Here is a 21,117-nt window from a genome sequence, read left to right on the forward strand (position 1 = left end):
GACTATCTAGGCTACCTAGCGGTCACTTGGACTATGTAGGTTACCTAGTGGGCACTTGGACTATCTAGGTTACCTAACGGGCACTAGGACTATGCAGGTAACCTAGCAGGCACTTGGACGAACTAGGTTAACGAGCGGGCCCTTAGACTATGTAGGTTACCTAGCGGGCACTTGGACTATGTATGGTAGCTAACAGGAACTTGGACTATCTAGGTTACCTAGCAGGCACTTTGACTATGTAGGTTACCTAGCGGCACTTGGACTATGTAGGTTACCTAGCGGGCACTTGGACAATCTAGGTTACCTAACGGGCACTTTGACTATCTAAGTTACCTAGCGGGCACTTGGACTATCTAGGTTAGCTAAAAGGAACTTGGACTATCTAGGTTACCTATCGGGCACTAGGCCTACGTAGGTTACCTAACGGGCACTTGGACTATGTAGGTTAACTAGCGGACACTTGGACGATCTAGGTTAACTAGCCGGCACTTGGAATATCTAGGTTAACTAGGGGGCCCATGGACTATGTAAGTTAACTAGCGGGCACTTGGACTATCTAGGTTAACTAGCGGACACTTGGACGATATAGGTTAACTACCTGGCAATTGGACTATCTAGTTTAAGTAGCGGGCACTTGGACTATCTATGTTAATTAGCGGGCACTTGGACGATGCAGGTTCCCTAGCTGGCACTTGGACTATATAGGTTCCCTATGGGCACTTGGACCCTCTAGGTTCCCTAAAGGGCACTTGGACTATGTAGGTTCCCTAGCGGGCACTTGGACTATGTAGGTTAACTAGCAGGCCCTTGGACTATCTAGGTTCCCTAGCGGGCACTTGGACTATGTAGGTTCCCTAACGGGCACTAGGACTATGTAGGTTCCATAGCGGGCACTTGGACTATGTAGGTTCCCTATCGGGCACTTGGACTATGTAGGCTTCTATCAGGCACTTGGTCTATGTAGATTAACTAGCGGGCACTTGGACTATCTAGGTAACCTAGCGGGCACTTGGACTATGTACGTCCCCTAGTGGGCACTTCGACTATCTAGGTTAACTAGCTGGCACTCGGTTTATCTAAGTTACCTAGCGGGCACTTGGACTATGTAGGTTAACTAGCGGACACTTGGATGATCTAGGTTAACTAGCGGGCACTTGGACGATATAGGTTAACTACCGGGCACTTGGATTATCTAGGTTGGCTAGCAGGCACTTGAACTATGTAAGTTAACTAGTGGGCCCTTAGACTATCTAGGTTAGCTAACGGGCACTTGGACAATGTAGGTTAATTAGAGGGTACTTGGACTATGTAGGTTACCTAGCGGGCACTTGGAGTATCTTGGTTACCTATTGGGCACTTGAACTATGTAAGTTCCCTAGCGGGCACTTTCACTATGTGGGTTCCATAGCGGGCATTTGGACTATCTAGGTTACCTAACGGGCACTTGGTGTATGTAGGTTCCCTAGCGGGCACTTGGATTATGTAGGTTCCCTATCGGGCACTTGGACTATGTAGGTTACTAACGGGCATTTGGACTATGTAGGTTACTAGCGGGCATTTGGACTATGTAGGTTACCTAACGGGCCCTTGGACTATGTACCTTCGCTATCGGGCACTTGGACAATGTTGGTTAACTAGCGCGCACTAGGACTATGTAGGTTACCTAGCGGGCACTTGGACTATCAAGGTTACCTAGCGGGCACTTAGACTATCTAGGTTAACTAGCCGGCCCTTGGACTATCTAGGTTACCTAGCGGGCACTTGGACTGTGTAGGTTAACTAGCGGGCACATGGACTATCTAGGTTACCTAGCGGGCACTTGGACTATGTATGTTCCCTAACGGGCACTTGGACTATGTAGGTTCCCTAGCGGGCACTTGGACTATCTAGGTTAGCTAACGGGCACTTGGACAATATAGGTTAATTTGCCGGTACTTGGACTATGTAGGTCAACTAGCGGGCCCTTGGACTATCTAGGTTAGCTAAGGGGCACTTGGATTATGTAGGTTAAATAGCGGGAACTTGGACAATGTAGGTTAACTAGCGGACATTTGGACGATCTAGGATAACTAGCGGGCCCTTTCACTATGTAGGTTTACTAGCGGGCCCTTAACTATGTAGCTTAACTAGCGGGCACTTGGACGATCTAGGTTAACTAGCGGGCACTTGGACTATGTAGGTTAGCTAGCGGGCACTTGAACTATGTAGGTTAACTAGTGGGCCTTTAGACTATCTAGGTTAGCTAGCGGGCACATGGACTATGTAGGTTAATTAGCGGGTATTTCACTATGTAGGTGCCCTAGCGGGCATTTGGACTATATAGGTTACCTAGGGGGCACTTGGACTTTGTAGGTTACATAGCGGGCACTTGGACTATCTAGGTTACCTAGCGTGCACTTGAACTATCTACGTTGCCTAGCGGGTACTTGGACTATCTAGGTTAACTAGCGGGCACTTGGACTATCTAGGTTAACTAACGGGCACTTGGACTATGTAAATTCCCTAGCGGGCACTTGGATTATGTAGGTTCCCCATCAGGCACTTGAACAATGTAGGTTACTAGCGGGCATTTGGACTATGTAGGTTACCTAACGGGCACTTGGGCTATGAGGGTTCCGTATCGGGCACTTGGAAAATGTTGGTTAACTAGCGGGTACTTGGACTATGTAGGTTACCTAGCGGGCACTTTGACTATCGTGGTTATTTAGCGGGCACTTGGACTATATGGGTTAACTGGCGGACACTTGGACGAACTAGGTTAACGAGCGGGCCCTTGGACTCTGTAGGTTACCTAGCGGGCACTTGGATTATGTAGGTTCCCTATCAGGCACTTTGAATATGTAGGTTACTAGCGGGCATTTGGACTATGTAGGTTACCTAACAGGCACTTGGACTATGAGGGTTCCGAATCGGGCACTTGGACAATGTTGGTTAACTAGCGGGCACTAGGACTATGTAGGTCACCTAGCGGGCACTTGGACTATCTAGGTTAGCTAACGGGCACTTGGCCTATCTAGGTTACTTAGCGGGCACTTATACTATGTAGGTTACCTAGTGGGCACTTGGACTATCTAGGTTACCTAACGGGCACTTGGACTATGCAGGTAACCTAGCGGGCACTTGGACAGTCTAGGTTACCTAGCGGGCACTTGGACTATGTAGGTGAACTAGAGGACATTAGGACGATCTAGGTTAACTGGTGGGCCCTTGGACTATGTAGGTTAACTAGCGGGCACTTGGACTATCTAGGTTAACTATCCGGCACATGGACTATCAAGGTTAACTAGCGAGCCCTTGGACTATGTAGGTTAACTAGCGGGCCCTTGGACTTGTAGCTTACCTAGCGGGCACATGGACTAAGTAGGTTACCTAGCGGGCATTTGGACTATCTCGGTTTCCTAACGGGCATTTGGACTATGTAGGTTCCCTAGCGGGCACTTGGATTATGTAGGTTCCCGTCTTGCACTTGGACTATGTAGGTTACCTAGCGGGCACTTGGACTATGTAGGTTAATTAGCGGGCCCTTGCACTATGTAGGTTAACTAGCGGGCCCTTGGACTATGTAGGTTAACCAGGGGGCACTTGGACCATCTATGTTAACTAGTGGGCACTTGGAGGATATAGGTTAACTAGCGGACACTTGGATTAGCTAGGTTACCTAGCGGGCACTTGAACTATGTAGGTTAACTATTTTGACCCTTGGACTATCTAGGTTAGCTAACGGGCACTTGGACTATGTAGGTTAATTAGCGTGCACTTGGACTATGTAGGTGCCCTAGCGGGCATTTGGACTATATAGATTACCTAGCGGGCACTTGGACTTTGTAGGTTACCTAGCGGGCACTTGGACTATCTAGGTTCCCTAGCGGGCACTTGGACTACATATGTTCCCTAAAGGGCACTTGGACTATGTAGGTTCCCTAGCAGGCACTCTGACTATGAAGGTTCTCTAGCGGGCACTTGGACTATGTAGGTTCCATAGCAGGCCCTTTGACTATGAAAGTTTTCTAACGGGCACTTGGACTATGTATGTTAGCTAACGGGCACTTGGACTATGTAGGTTACCTAGCGGTCACTTGGACTATCTAGGTTACGTAGCGGGCACTTGGACTATGTAGGTGAACTAGAGGACATTAGGACGATCTAGGTTAACTAGTAGGCCCTTGGACTATGTAGGTTAACTAGCGGGCACTTGGACTATCTAGGTTAACTAGCCGGCACTTGGACTATCAAGGTTAACTAGCGAGACCTTGGACTATGTAGGTTAACTAGCGGGCCCTTGGAATTGTAGCTTACCTAGCGGGCACTTGGACTAAGTAGGTTACCTAGCGGGCACTTGGACTATCTAGGTTAGCGAACGGGGACTTGGACTATGTAGGTGACCTACCAGGCACTTGTACTGTCTAGGTTACCTAGCGGGCACTTGGACTATGTAGGTTACCTAGCGTGCTCTTGGACTATGTATGTTAGCTAACGGGCACTTGGACTATCTAGGTTACCTAGCGGGCACTTGGAATATGTAGGTTACCAAGCGGGCACTTGGACTATCTAGGTTACCTAACGGGCACTTCGACTATCTAGGTTACGTAGCGGGCACTTGGACTATGTAGGTTACCTACAGGACATTTGGATGATCTAGGTTAACTAGTGGGCCCTGGGACTATGTAGGTTAACTAGCGGGCCCTTGGATGATCTAGGTTAACTAGCGGGCACTTGGACTATGTAGGTTACCTAGCAGGCACTTGCACTATCTAGGTTAGCGAACGGGGACTTGGACTATGTAGTTGACCTAGCAGGCACTTGGACTGTGTAAGTTACCTAGCGGGCACGTGGACTATCTAGGTTAACGAACGGGCACTGGGACTATGTAGGTTACCTAGCGGGCACTTGGACTATGTATGTTAGCTAACGGGAACTTGGACTATCTAGGCTACCTAGCGGTCACTTGGACTATGTAGGTTACCTAGTGGGCACTTGGACTATCTAGGTTACCTAACGGGCACTAGGACTATGCAGGTAACCTAGCAGGCACTTGGACGAACTAGGTTAACGAGCGGGCCCTTAGACTATGTAGGTTACCTAGCGGGCACTTGGACTATGTATGGTAGCTAACAGGAACTTGGACTATCTAGGTTACCTAGCAGGCACTTTGACTATGTAGGTTACCTAGCGGCACTTGGACTATGTAGGTTACCTAGCGGGCACTTGGACAATCTAGGTTACCTAACGGGCACTTTGACTATCTAAGTTACCTAGCGGGCACTTGGACTATCTAGGTTAGCTAAAAGGAACTTGGACTATCTAGGTTACCTATCGGGCACTAGGCCTACGTAGGTTACCTAACGGGCACTTGGACTATGTAGGTTAACTAGCGGACACTTGGACGATCTAGGTTAACTAGCCGGCACTTGGAATATCAAGGTTAACTAGGGGGCCCATGGACTATGTAAGTTAACTAGCGGGCACTTGGACTATCTAGGTTAACTAGCGGACACTTGGACGATATAGGTTAACTACCTGGCAATTGGACTATCTAGTTTAAGTAGCGGGCACTTGGACTATCTATGTTAATTAGCGGGCACTTGGACGATGCAGGTTCCCTAGCTGGCACTTGGACTATATAGGTTCCCTATGGGCACTTGGACCCTCTAGGTTCCCTAAAGGGCACTTGGACTATGTAGGTTCCCTAGCGGGCACTTGGACTATGTAGGTTAACTAGCAGGCCCTTGGACTATCTAGGTTCCCTAGCGGGCACTTGGACTATGTAGGTTCCCTAACGGGCACTAGGACTATGTAGGTTCCATAGCGGGCACTTGGACTATGTAGGTTCCCTATCGGGCACTTGGACTATGTAGGCTTCTATCAGGCACTTGGTCTATGTAGATTAACTAGCGGGCACTTGGACTATCTAGGTAACCTAGCGGGCACTTGGACTATGTACGTCCCCTAGTGGGCACTTCGACTATCTAGGTTAACTAGCGGGCACTCGGTTTATCTAAGTTACCTAGCGGGCACTTGGACTATGTAGGTTAACTAGCGGACACTTGGATGATCTAGGTTAACTAGCGGGCACTTGGACGATATAGGTTAACTACCGGGCACTTGGATTATCTAGGTTGGCTAGCAGGCACTTGAACTATGTAAGTTAACTAGTGGGCCCTTAGACTATCTAGGTTAGCTAACGGGCACTTGGACAATGTAGGTTAATTAGAGGGTACTTGGACTATGTAGGTTACCTAGCGGGCACTTGGAGTATCTTGGTTACCTATTGGGCACTTGAACTATGTAAGTTCCCTAGCGGGCACTTTCACTATGTGGGTTCCATAGCGGGCATTTGGACTATCTAGGTTACCTAACGGGCACTTGGTGTATGTAGGTTCCCTAGCGGGCACTTGGATTATGTAGGTTCCCTATCGGGCACTTGGACTATGTAGGTTACTAACGGGCATTTGGACTATGTAGGTTACTAGCGGGCATTTGGACTATGTAGGTTACCTAACGGGCCCTTGGACTATGTACCTTCGCTATCGGGCACTTGGACAATGTTGGTTAACTAGCGCGCACTAGGACTATGTAGGTTACCTAGCGGGCACTTGGACTATCAAGGTTACCTAGCGGGCACTTAGACTATCTAGGTTAACTAGCCGGCCCTTGGACTATCTAGGTTACCTAGCGGGCACTTGGACTGTGTAGGTTAACTAGCGGGCACATGGACTATCTAGGTTACCTAGCGGGCACTTGGACTATGTATGTTCCCTAACGGGCACTTGGACTATGTAGGTTCCCTAGCGGGCACTTGGACTATCTAGGTTAGCTAACGGGCACTTGGACAATATAGGTTAATTAGCCGGTACTTGGACTATGTAGGTCAACTAGCGGGCCCTTGGACTATCTAGGTTAGCTAAGGGGCACTTGGATTATGTAGGTTAAATAGCGGGAACTTGGACAATGTAGGTTAACTAGCGGACATTTGGACGATCTAGGATAACTAGCGGGCCCTTTCACTATGTAGGTTTACTAGCGGGCCCTTAACTATGTAGCTTAACTAGCGGGCACTTGGACGATCTAGGTTAACTAGCGGGCACTTGGACTATGTAGGTTAGCTAGCGGGCACTTGAACTATGTAGGTTAACTAGTGGGCCTTTAGACTATCTAGGTTAGCTAGCGGGCACATGGACTATGTAGGTTAATTAGCGGGTATTTCACTATGTAGGTGCCCTAGCGGGCATTTGGACTATATAGGTTACCTAGGGGGCACTTGGACTTTGTAGGTTACGTAGCGGGCACTTGGACTATCTAGGTTACCTAGCGTGCACTTGAACTATCTACGTTGCCTAGCGGGTACTTGGACTATCTAGGTTAACTAGCGGGCACTTGGACTATCTAGGTTAACTAACGGGCACTTGGACTATGTAAATTCCCTAGCGGGCACTTGGATTATGTAGGTTCCCCATCAGGCACTTGAACAATGTAGGTTACTAGCGGGCATTTGGACTATGTAGGTTACCTAACGGGCACTTGGGCTATGAGGGTTCCGTATCGGGCACTTGGAAAATGTTGGTTAACTAGCGGGTACTTGGACTATGTAGGTTACCTAGCGGGCACTTTGACTATCGTGGTTATTTAGCGGGCACTTGGACTATATGGGTTAACTGGCGGACACTTGGACGAACTAGGTTAACGAGCGGGCCCTTGGACTCTGTAGGTTACCTAGCGGGCACTTGGATTATGTAGGTTCCCTATCAGGCACTTTGAATATGTAGGTTACTAGCGGGCATTTGGACTATGTAGGTTACCTAACAGGCACTTGGACTATGAGGGTTCCGAATCGGGCACTTGGACAATGTTGGTTAACTAGCGGGCACTAGGACTATGTAGGTCACCTAGCGGGCACTTGGACTATCTAGGTTAGCTAACGGGCACTTGGCCTATCTAGGTTACCTAGCGGGCACTTATACTATGTAGGTTACCTAGTGGGCACTTGGACTATCTAGGTTACCTAACGGGCACTTGGACTATGCAGGTAACCTAGCGGGCACTTGGACAGTCTAGGTTACCTAGCGGGCACTTGGACTATGTAGGTGAACTAGAGGACATTAGGACGATCTAGGTTAACTGGTGGGCCCTTGGACTATGTAGGTTAACTAGCGGGCACTTGGACTATCTAGGTTAACTATCCGGCACATGGACTATCAAGGTTAACTAGCGAGCCCTTGGACTATGTAGGTTAACTAGCGGGCCCTTGGACTTGTAGCTTACCTAGCGGGCACATGGACTAAGTAGGTTACCTAGCGGGCATTTGGACTATCTCGGTTTCCTAACGGGCATTTGGACTATGTAGGTTCCCTAGCGGGCACTTGGATTATGTAGATTCCCGTCTTGCACTTGGACTATGTAGGTTACCTAGCGGGCACTTGGACTATGTAGGTTAATTAGCGGGCCCTTGCACTATGTAGGTTAACTAGCGGGCCCTTGGACTATGTAGGTTAACCAGGGGGCACTTGGACCATCTATGTTAACTAGTGGGCACTTGGAGGATATAGGTTAACTAGCGGACACTTGGATTAGCTAGGTTACCTAGCGGGCACTTGAACTATGTAGGTTAACTATTTTGGCCCTTGGACTATCTAGGTTAGCTAACGGGCACTTGGACTATGTAGGTTAATTAGCGTGCACTTGGATTATGTAGGTGCCCTAGCGGGCATTTGGACTATATAGATTACCTAGCGGGCACTTGGACTTTGTAGGTTACCTAGCGGGCACTTGGACTATCTAGGTTCCCTAGCGGGCACTTGGACTACATATGTTCCCTAAAGGGCACTTGGACTATGTAGGTTCCCTAGCAGGCACTCTGACTATGAAGGTTCTCTAGCGGGCACTTGGACTATGTAGGTTCCATAGCAGGCCCTTTGACTATGAAAGTTTTCTAACGGGCACTTGGACTATGTATGTTAGCTAACGGGCACTTGGACTATGTAGGTTACCTAGCGGTCACTTGGACTATCTAGGTTACGTAGCGGGCACTTGGACTATGTAGGTGAACTAGAGGACATTAGGACGATCTAGGTTAACTAGTGGGCCCTTGGACTATGTAGGTTAACTAGCGGGCACTTGGACTATCTAGGTTAACTAGCCGGCACTTGGACTATCAAGGTTAACTAGCGAGACCTTGGACTATGTAGGTTAACTAGCGGGCCCTTGGAATTGTAGCTTACCTAGCGGGCACTTGGACTAAGTAGGTTACCTAGCGGGCACTTGGACTATCTAGGTTAGCGAACGGGGACTTGGACTATGTAGGTGACCTACCAGGCACTTGTACTGTCTAGGTTACCTAGCGGGCACTTGGACTATGTAGGTTACCTAGCGTGCTCTTGGACTATGTATGTTAGCTAACGGGCACTTGGACTATCTAGGTTACCTAGCGGGCACTTGGAATATGTAGGTTACCAAGCGGGCACTTGGACTATCTAGGTTACCTAACGGGCACTTCGACTATCTAGGTTACGTAGCGGGCACTTGGACTATGTAGGTTACCTACAGGACATTTGGATGATCTAGGTTAACTAGTGGGCCCTGGGACTATGTAGGTTAACTAGCGGGCCCTTGGATGATCTAGGTTAACTAGCGGGCACTTGGACTATGTAGGTTACCTAGCAGGCACTTGCACTATCTAGGTTAGCGAACGGGGACTTGGACTATGTAGTTGACCTAGCAGGCACTTGGACTGTGTAAGTTACCTAGCGGGCACGTGGACTATCTAGGTTAACGAACGGGCACTGGGACTATGTAGGTTACCTAGCGGGCACTTGGACTATGTATGTTAGCTAACGGGAACTTGGACTATCTAGGCTACCTAGCGGTCACTTGGACTATGTAGGTTACCTAGTGGGCACTTGGACTATCTAGGTTACCTAACGGGCACTAGGACTATGCAGGTAACCTAGCAGGCACTTGGACGAACTAGGTTAACGAGCGGGCCCTTAGACTATGTAGGTTACCTAGCGGGCACTTGGACTATGTATGGTAGCTAACAGGAACTTGGACTATCTAGGTTACCTAGCAGGCACTTTGACTATGTAGGTTACCTAGCGGCACTTGGACTATGTAGGTTACCTAGCGGGCACTTGGACAATCTAGGTTACCTAACGGGCACTTTGACTATCTAAGTTACCTAGCGGGCACTTGGACTATCTAGGTTAGCTAAAAGGAACTTGGACTATCTAGGTTACCTATCGGGCACTAGGCCTACGTAGGTTACCTAACGGGCACTTGGACTATGTAGGTTAACTAGCGGACACTTGGACGATCTAGGTTAACTAGCCGGCACTTGGAATATCTAGGTTAACTAGGGGGCCCATGGACTATGTAAGTTAACTAGCGGGCACTTGGACTATCTAGGTTAACTAGCGGACACTTGGACGATATAGGTTAACTACCTGGCAATTGGACTATCTAGTTTAAGTAGCGGGCACTTGGACTATCTATGTTAATTAGCGGGCACTTGGACGATGCAGGTTCCCTAGCTGGCACTTGGACTATATAGGTTCCCTATGGGCACTTGGACCCTCTAGGTTCCCTAAAGGGCACTTGGACTATGTAGGTTCCCTAGCGGGCACTTGGACTATGTAGGTTAACTAGCAGGCCCTTGGACTATCTAGGTTCCCTAGCGGGCACTTGGACTATGTAGGTTCCCTAACGGGCACTAGGACTATGTAGGTTCCATAGCGGGCACTTGGACTATGTAGGTTCCCTATCGGGCACTTGGACTATGTAGGCTTCTATCAGGCACTTGGTCTATGTAGATTAACTAGCGGGCACTTGGACTATCTAGGTAACCTAGCGGGCACTTGGACTATGTACGTCCCCTAGTGGGCACTTCGACTATCTAGGTTAACTAGCGGGCACTCGGTTTATCTAAGTTACCTAGCGGGCACTTGGACTATGTAGGTTAACTAGCGGACACTTGGATGATCTAGGTTAACTAGCGGGCACTTGGACGATATAGGTTAACTACCGGGCACTTGGATTATCTAGGTTGGCTAGCAGGCACTTGAACTATGTAAGTTAACTAGTGGGCCCTTAGACTATCTAGGTTAGCTAACGGGCACTTGGACAATGTAGGTTAATTAGAGGGTACTTGGACTATGTAGGTTACCTAGCGGGCACTTGGAGTATCTTGGTTACCTATTGGGCACTTGAACTATGTAAGTTCCCTAGCGGGCACTTTCACTATGTGGGTTCCATAGCGGGCATTTGGACTATCTAGGTTACCTAACGGGCACTTGGTGTATGTAGGTTCCCTAGCGGGCACTTGGATTATGTAGGTTCCCTATCGGGCACTTGGACTATGTAGGTTACTAACGGGCATTTGGACTATGTAGGTTACTAGCGGGCATTTGGACTATGTAGGTTACCTAACGGGCCCTTGGACTATGTACCTTCGCTATCGGGCACTTGGACAATGTTGGTTAACTAGCGCGCACTAGGACTATGTAGGTTACCTAGCGGGCACTTGGACTATCAAGGTTACCTAGCGGGCACTTAGACTATCTAGGTTAACTAGCGGGCCCTTGGACTATCTAGGTTACCTAGCGGGCACTTGGACTGTGTAGGTTAACTAGCGGGCACATGGACTATCTAGGTTACCTAGCGGGCACTTGGACTATGTATGTTCCCTAACGGGCACTTGGACTATGTAGGTTCCCTAGCGGGCACTTGGACTATCTAGGTTAGCTAACGGGCACTTGGACAATATAGGTTAATTAGCCGGTACTTGGACTATGTAGGTCAACTAGCGGGCCCTTGGACTATCTAGGTTAGCTAAGGGGCACTTGGATTATGTAGGTTAAATAGCGGGAACTTGGACAATGTAGGTTAACTAGCGGACATTTGGACGATCTAGGATAACTAGCGGGCCCTTTCACTATGTAGGTTTACTAGCGGGCCCTTAACTATGTAGCTTAACTAGCGGGCACTTGGACGATCTAGGTTAACTAGCGGGCACTTGGACTATGTAGGTTAGCTAGCGGGCACTTGAACTATGTAGGTTAACTAGTGGGCCTTTAGACTATCTAGGTTAGCTAGCGGGCACATGGACTATGTAGGTTAATTAGCGGGTATTTCACTATGTAGGTGCCCTAGCGGGCATTTGGACTATATAGGTTACCTAGGGGGCACTTGGACTTTGTAGGTTACATAGCGGGCACTTGGACTATCTAGGTTACCTAGCGTGCACTTGAACTATCTACGTTGCCTAGCGGGTACTTGGACTATCTAGGTTAACTAGCGGGCACTTGGACTATCTAGGTTAACTAACGGGCACTTGGACTATGTAAATTCCCTAGCGGGCACTTGGATTATGTAGGTTCCCCATCAGGCACTTGAACAATGTAGGTTACTAGCGGGCATTTGGACTATGTAGGTTACCTAACGGGCACTTGGACTATGAGGGTTCCGTATCGGGCACTTGGAAAATGTTGGTTAACTAGCGGGTACTTGGACTATGTAGGTTACCTAGCGGGCACTTTGACTATCGTGGTTATTTAGCGGGCACTTGGACTATATGGGTTAACTGGCGGACACTTGGACGAACTAGGTTAACGAGCGGGCCCTTGGACTCTGTAGGTTACCTAGCGGGCACTTGGATTATGTAGGTTCCCTATCAGGCACTTTGAATATGTAGGTTACTAGCGGGCATTTGGACTATGTAGGTTACCTAACAGGCACTTGGACTATGAGGGTTCCGTATCGGGCACTTGGACAATGTTGGTTAACTAGCGGGCACTAGGACTATGTAGGTCACCTAGCGGGCACTTGGACTATCTAGGTTAGCTAACGGGCACTTGGCCTATCTAGGTTACCTAGCGGGCACTTATACTATGTAGGTTACCTAGTGGGCACTTGGACTATCTAGGTTACCTAACGGGCACTTGGACTATGCAGGTAACCTAGCGGGCACTTGGACAGTCTAGGTTACCTAGCGGGCACTTGGACTATGTAGGTGAACTAGAGGACATTAGGACGATCTAGGTTAACTGGTGGGCCCTTGGACTATGTAGGTTAACTAGCGGGCACTTGGACTATCTAGGTTAACTATCCGGCACATGGACTATCAAGGTTAACTAGCGAGCCCTTGGACTATGTAGGTTAACTAGCGGGCCCTTGGACTTGTAGCTTACCTAGCGGGCACATGGACTAAGTAGGTTACCTAGCGGGCATTTGGACTATCTCGGTTTCCTAACGGGCATTTGGACTATGTAGGTTCCCTAGCGGGCACTTGGATTATGTAGGTTCCCGTCTTGCACTTGGACTATGTAGGTTACCTAGCGGGCACTTGGACTATGTAGGTTAATTAGCGGGCCCTTGCACTATGTAGGTTAACTAGCGGGCCCTTGGACTATGTAGGTTAACCAGGGGGCACTTGGACCATCTATGTTAACTAGTGGGCACTTGGAGGATATAGGTTAACTAGCGGACACTTGGATTAGCTAGGTTACCTAGCGGGCACTTGAACTATGTAGGTTAACTATTTTGGCCCTTGGACTATCTAGGTTAGCTAACGGGCACTTGGACTATGTAGGTTAATTAGCGTGCACTTGGACTATGTAGGTGCCCTAGCGGGCATTTGGACTATATAGATTACCTAGCGGGCACTTGGACTTTGTAGGTTACCTAGCGGGCACTTGGACTATCTAGGTTCCCTAGCGGGCACTTGGACAACATATGTTCCCTAAAGGGCACTTGGACTATGTAGGTTCCCTAGCAGGCACTCTGACTATGAAGGTTCTCTAGCGGGCACTTGGACTATGTAGGTTCCATAGCAGGCCCTTTGACTATGAAAGTTTCTAACGGGCACTTGGACTATGTAGGTTCCCTAGCGGGCACTTGGACTATGTGGGTACCCTAGCGGGCATTTGGACTATCTAGGTTTCCTAACGGGCATTTGGACTATGTAGGTTCCCTAGCGGGCACTTGGATTATGTAGGTTCCCGTCTTGCACTTGGACTATGTAGGTTACCTAGCGGGCACTTGGACTATGTAGGTTACCTAGCGGGCACTTGGACTATGTAGGTTAATTAGCGGGCCCTTGCACTATGTAGGTTAACTAGCGGGCCCTTGGACTATGTAGGTTAACCAGGGGGCACTTGGACCATCTATGTTAACTAGTGGGCACTTGGAGGATATAGGTTAACTAGCGGACACTTGGATTAGCTAGGTTACCTAGCGGGCACTTGAACCATGTAGGTTAACTATTTGGCCCTTGGACTATCTAGGTTAGCTAACGGGCACTTGGACTATGTAGGTTAATTAGCGTGCACTTGGACTATGTAGGTGCCCTAGCGGGCATTTGGACTATATAGATTACCTAGCGGGCACTTGGACTTTGTAGGTTACCTAGCGGGCACTTGGACTATCTAGGTTCCCTAGCGGGCACTTGGACTACATATGTTCCCTAAAGGGCACTTGGACTATGTAGGTTCCATAGCAGGCCCTTTGACTATGAAAGTTTTCTAACGGGCACTTGGACTATGTATGTTAGCTAACGGGCACTTGGACTATGTAGGTTACCTAGCGGTCACTTGGACTATCTAGGTTACGTAGCGGGCAATTGGACTATGTAGGTGAACTAGAGGACATTAGGACGATCTAGGTTAACTAGTGGGCCCTTGGACTATGAAGGTTAACTAGCGGGCACTTGGACTATCTAGGTTAACTAGCCGGCACTTGGACAATCAAGGTTAACTAGCGAGCCCTTGGACTATGTAGGTTAACTAGCGGGCCCTTGGAATTGTAGCTTACCTAGCGGGCACTTGGACTAAGTAGGTTACCTAGCGGGCACTTGGACTATCTAGGTTAGCGAACGGGGACTTGCACTATGTAGGTGACCTACCAGGCACTTGTACTGTCTAGGTTACCTAGCGCGCATTTGGACTATGTAGGTTACCTAGCGTGCTCTTGGACTATGTATGTTAGCTAACGGGCACTTGGACTATCTAGGTTACCTAGCGGGCACTTGGAATATGTAGGTTACCAAGCGGGCACTTGGACTATCTAGGTTACCTAACGGGCACTTCGATTATCTAGGTTACGTAGCGGGCACTTGGACTATGTAGGTTACCTACAGGACATTTGGATGATCTAGGTTAACTAGTGGGCCCTTGGACTATGTAGGTTAACTAGCGGGCACTTGGACGATCTAGGTTAACTAGCGGGCACTTGGACTATGTAAGTGAACTAGAGGACATTAGGACGATCTAGGTTAACTAGTGGGCCCTTGGACTATGTAGGTTAACTAGCGGGCACTTGGACTATCTAGGTTAACTAGCCGGCACATGGACTATCAAGGTTAACTAGCGAGCCCTTGGACTATGCAGGTTAACTCGCGGGCCCTTGGACTTGTAGCTTACCTAGCGGGCACTTGGACTAAGTAGGTTACCTAGCGGGCACTTGGACTATCTAGGTTAGCGAACGGGGACTTGCACTATGTAGGTGACCTACCAGGCACTTGTACTGTCTAGGTTACCTAGCGCGCATTTGGACTATGTAGGTTACCTAGCATGCTCTTGGACTATGTATGTTAGCTAACGGGCATTGGACTATCTAGGTTACCTAGCGGGCACTTGGAATATGTAGGTTACCTAGCGGGCACTTGGAATATGTAGGTTACCTAGCGGGCACTTGGACTATCTAGGTTACCTAACGGGCACTTCGATTATCTAGGTTATGTTGCGGGCACTTGGACTATGTAGGTTACCTACAGGACATTTGGATGATCTACGTTAACTAGTGGGCCCTTGGACTATGTAGGTTAACTAGCGGGCACTAGGACGATCTAGGTTAACTAGCGGGCACTTGGACGATGCAGGTTCCCTAGCGGGCACTTTGACTATGTAGGTTCCCTAGCGGGCACTTGGACTATGTGGGTACCCTAGCGGGCATTTGGACTATCTAGGTTTCCTAACGGGCATTTGGACTATGTAGGTTCCCTAGCGGGCACTTGGATTATGTAGGTTCCCGTCTTGCACTTGAACTATGTAGGTTAACTAGCGGGCACTTGGACTATGTAGGTTAATTAGCGGGCCCTTGCACTATGTAGGTTAACTAGCGGGCCCTTGGACTATGTAGGTTAACCAGGGGGCACTTGGACCATCTATGTTAACTAGTGGGCACTTGGAGGATATAGGTTAACTAGCGGACACTTGGATTAGCTAGGTTACCTAGCGGGCACTTGAACTATGTAGGTTAACTATTTTGGCCCTTGGACTATCTAGGTTAGCTAACGGGCACTTGGACTATGTAGGTTAATTAGCGTGCACTTGGACTATGTAGGTGCCCTAGCGGGCATTTGGACTATATAGATTACCTAGCGGGCACTTGGACTTTGTAGGTTACCTAGCGGGCACTTGGACTATCTAGGTTCCCTAGCGGGCACTTGGACTACATATGTTCCCTAAAGGGCACTTGGACTATGTAGGTTCCCTAGCAGGCACTCTGACTATGAAGGTTCTCTAGCGGGCACTTGGACTATGTAGGTTCCATAGCAGGCCCTTTGACTATGAAAGTTTTCTAACGGGCACTTGGACTATGTATGTTAGCTAACGGGCACTTGGACTATGTAGGTTACCTAGCGGTCACTTGGACTATCTAGGTTACGTAGCGGGCACTTGGACTATGTAGGTGAACTAGAGGACATTAGGACGATCTAGGTTAACTAGTGGGCCCTTGGACTATGTAGGTTAACTAGCGGGCACTTGGACTATCTAGGTTAACTAGCCGGCACTTGGACTATCAAGGTTAACTAGCGAGACCTTGGACTATGTAGGTTAACTAGCGGGCCCTTGGAATTGTAGCTTACCTAGCGGGCACTTGGACTAAGTAGGTTACCTAGCGGGCACTTGGTCTATCTAGGTTAGCGAACGGGGACTTGGACTATGTAGGTGACCTACCAGGCACTTGTTCTGTCTAGGTTACCTAGCGGGCACTTGGACTATGTAGGTTACCTAGCGTGCTCTTGGACTATGTATGTTAGCTAACGGGCACTTGGACTATCTAGGTTACCTAGCGGGCACTTGGAATATGTAGGTTACCAAGCGGGCACTTGGACTATCTAGGTTACCTAACGGGCACTTCGACTATCTAGGTTACGTAGCGGGCACTTGGACTATGTAGGTTACCTACAGGACATTTGGATGATCTAGGTTAACTAGTGGGCCCTGGGACTATGTAGGTTAACTAGCGGGCCCTTGGATGATCTAGGTTAACTAGCGGGCACTTGGACTATGTAGGTTACCTAGCAGGCACTTGCACTATCTAGGTTAGCGAACGGGGACTTGGACTATGTAGTTGACCTAGCAGGCACTTGGACTGTGTAAGTTACCTAGCGGGCACGTGGACTATCTAGGTTAACGAACGGGCACTGGGACTATGTAGGTTACCTAGCGGGCACTTGGACTATGTATGTTAGCTAACGGGAACTTGGACTATCTAGGCTACCTAGCGGTCACTTGGACTATGTAGGTTACCTAGTGGGCACTTGGACTATCTAGGTTACCTAACGGGCACTAGGACTATGCAGGTAACCTAGCAGGCACTTGGACGAACTAGGTTAACGAGCGGGCCCTTAGACTATGTAGGTTACCTAGCGGGCACTTGGACTATGTATGGTAGCTAACAGGAACTTGGACTATCTAGGTTACCTAGCAGGCACTTTGACTATGTAGGTTACCTAGCGGCACTTGGACTATGTAGGTTACCTAGCGGGCACTTGGACAATCTAGGTTACCTAACGGGCACTTTGACTATCTAAGTTACCTAGCGGGCACTTGGACTATCTAGGTTAGCTAAAAGGAACTTGGACTATCTAGGTTACCTATCGGGCACTAGGCCTACGTAGGTTACCTAACGGGCACTTGGACTATGTAGGTTAACTAGCGGACACTTGGACGATCTAGGTTAACTAGCCGGCACTTGGAATATCTAGGTTAACTAGGGGGCCCATGGACTATGTAAGTTAACTAGCGGGCACTTGGACTATCTAGGTTAACTAGCGGACACTTGGACGATATAGGTTAACTACCTGGCAATTGGACTATCTAGTTTAAGTAGCGGGCACTTGGACTATCTATGTTAATTAGCGGGCACTTGGACGATGCAGGTTCCCTAGCTGGCACTTGGACTATATAGGTTCCCTATGGGCACTTGGACCCTCTAGGTTCCCTAAAGGGCACTTGGACTATGTAGGTTCCCTAGCGGGCACTTGGACTATGTAGGTTAACTAGCAGGCCCTTGGACTATCTAGGTTCCCTAGCGGGCACTTGGACTATGTAGGTTCCCTAACGGGCACTAGGACTATGTAGGTTCCATAGCGGGCACTTGGACTATGTAGGTTCCCTATCGGGCACTTGGACTATGTAGGCTTCTATCAGGCACTTGGTCTATGTAGATTAACTAGCGGGCACTTGGACTATCTAGGTAACCTAGCGGGCACTTGGACTATGTACGTCCCCTAGTGGGCACTTCGACTATCTAGGTTAACTAGCTGGCACTCGGTTTATCTAAGTTACCTAGCGGGCACTTGGACTATGTAGGTTAACTAGCGGACACTTGGATGATCTAGGTTAACTAGCGGGCACTTGGACGATATAGGTTAACTACCGGGCACTTGGATTATCTAGGTTGGCTAGCAGGCACTTGAACTATGTAAGTTAACTAGTGGGCCCTTAGACTATCTAGGTTAGCTAACAGGCACTTGGACAATGTAGGTTAATTAGAGGGTACTTGGACTATGTAGGTTCCCTATCGGGCACTTGGACTATGTAGGCTTCTATCAGGCACTTGGTCTATGTAGATTAACTAGCGGGCACTTGGACTATCTAGGTAACCTAGCGGGCACTTGGACTATGTACGTCCCCTAGTGGGCACTTCGACTATCTAGGTTAACTAGCGGGCACTCGGTTTATCTAAGTTACCTAGCGGGCACTTGGACTATGTAGGTTAACTAGCGGACACTTGGATGATCTAGGTTAACTAGCGGGCACTTGGACGATATAGGTTAACTACCGGGCACTTGGATTATCTAGGTTGGCTAGCAGGCACTTGAACTATGTAAGTTAACTAGTGGGCCCTTAGACTATCTAGGTTAGCTAACGGGCACTTGGACAATGTAGGTTAATTAGAGGGTACTTGGACTATGTAGGTTACCTAGCGGGCACTTGGAGTATCTTGGTTACCTATTGGGCACTTGAACTATGTAAGTTCCCTAGCGGGCACTTTCACTATGTGGGTTCCATAGCGGGCATTTGGACTATCTAGGTTACCTAACGGGCACTTGGTGTATGTAGGTTCCCTAGCGGGCACTTGGATTATGTAGGTTCCCTATCGGGCACTTGGACTATGTAGGTTACTAACGGGCATTTGGACTATGTAGGTTACTAGCGGGCATTTGGACTATGTAGGTTACCTAACGGGCCCTTGGACTATGTACCTTCGCTATCGGGCACTTGGACAATGTTGGTTAACTAGCGCGCACTAGGACTATGTAGGTTACCTAGCGGGCACTTGGACTATCAAGGTTACCTAGCGGGCACTTAGACTATCTAGGTTAACTAGCGGGCCCTTGGACTATCTAGGTTACCTAGCGGGCACTTGGACTGTGTAGGTTAACTAGCGGGCACATGGACTATCTAGGTTACCTAGCGGGCACTTGGACTATGTATGTTCCCTAACGGGCACCTGGACTATGTAGGTTCCCTAGCGGGCACTTGGACTATCTAGGTTAGCTAACGGGCACTTGGACAATATAGGTTAATTAGCCGGTACTTGGACTATGTAGGTCAACTAGCGGGCCCTTGGACTATCTAGGTTAGCTAAGGGGCACTTGGATTATGTAGGTTAAATAGCGGGAACTTGGACAATGTAGGTTAACTAGCGGACATTTGGACGATCTAGGATAACTAGCGGGCCCTTTCACTATGTAGGTTTACTAGCGGGCCCTTAACTATGTAGCTTAACTAGCGGGCACTTGGACGATCTAGGTTAACTAGCGGGCACTTGGACTATGTAGGTTAGCTAGCGGGCACTTGAACTATGTAGGTTAACTAGTGGGCCTTTAGACTATCTAGGTTAGCTAGCGGGCACTTGGACTATGTAGGTTAATTAGCGGGTATTTCACTATGTAGGTGCCCTAGCCGGCATTTGGACTATATAGGTTACCTAGGGGGCACTTGGACTTTGTAGGTTACGTAGCGGGCACTTGGACTATCTAGGTTACCTAGCGTGCACTTGAACTATCTACGTTGCCTAGCGGGTACTTGGACTATCTAGGTTACCTAGCGGGCACTTGGATTATCTAGGTTAGCTAACAGGAACTTGGAATATCTAGGTTACCTAGCGGGCACTTGGACTATGTAGGTTACCTTGCGGGCACTTGTACTATCTAGGTTACCTAACGGGAACTTGGACTATGTAGGTTAACTAGCGGACACTTGGACGATCTAGGTTAACTAGCAGGCACTTGGAATATCTAGGTTAACTAGCGGGCCCTAGGACTATGTAGGTTAACTAGCGGGCACTTGGACTATCTAGGTTAACTAGCGGGTTCTTGGACTATGTAGGTTAACTAGCGGGCACTTGGACTATCTAGGTTAACTAGCTGACCTTGGACTATGTAGGTTAACCAGCGGGCACTTGCACAATGCAGGTTCCCTAGCGGGCACTTTGACTATGTAGGTTCCCTAGTTGGCACTTGGACTATATAGGTTCCCTACGGGCACTTGGACTATCTAGGTTCCCAAACGGGCAATTGGAATATGTAGGTTCCATATCGGGCACTTGGACTATGTAGGTTCCTCTGCGGGCACTTGGACTATGTAGGTTCCCTATCAGGCACTTGGACTATGTAGGTTAACTAGCAGGCCCTTGAACTATGTAGATTAACTAGCAGCACTTGGACTATCTATGTTAACTAGTGGCCCTTTGACTATGTAGATTCCCTAGCGGGCACTTCGACTATGTAGGTTCCTTAGCGGGCACTTAGACTCTGTATGTTATCTAGCGGGCACTTGGACTATATATGTTCCTTACGGACACTTGAACTAAGTAAGTTAACTACTTACTTAG

The sequence above is a fragment of the Tenrec ecaudatus genome, chromosome 2, assembly GCF_050624435.1.
Source record: "Tenrec ecaudatus isolate mTenEca1 chromosome 2, mTenEca1.hap1, whole genome shotgun sequence".
In the NCBI taxonomy this organism is placed as follows: domain Eukaryota; kingdom Metazoa; phylum Chordata; class Mammalia; order Afrosoricida; family Tenrecidae; genus Tenrec; species Tenrec ecaudatus.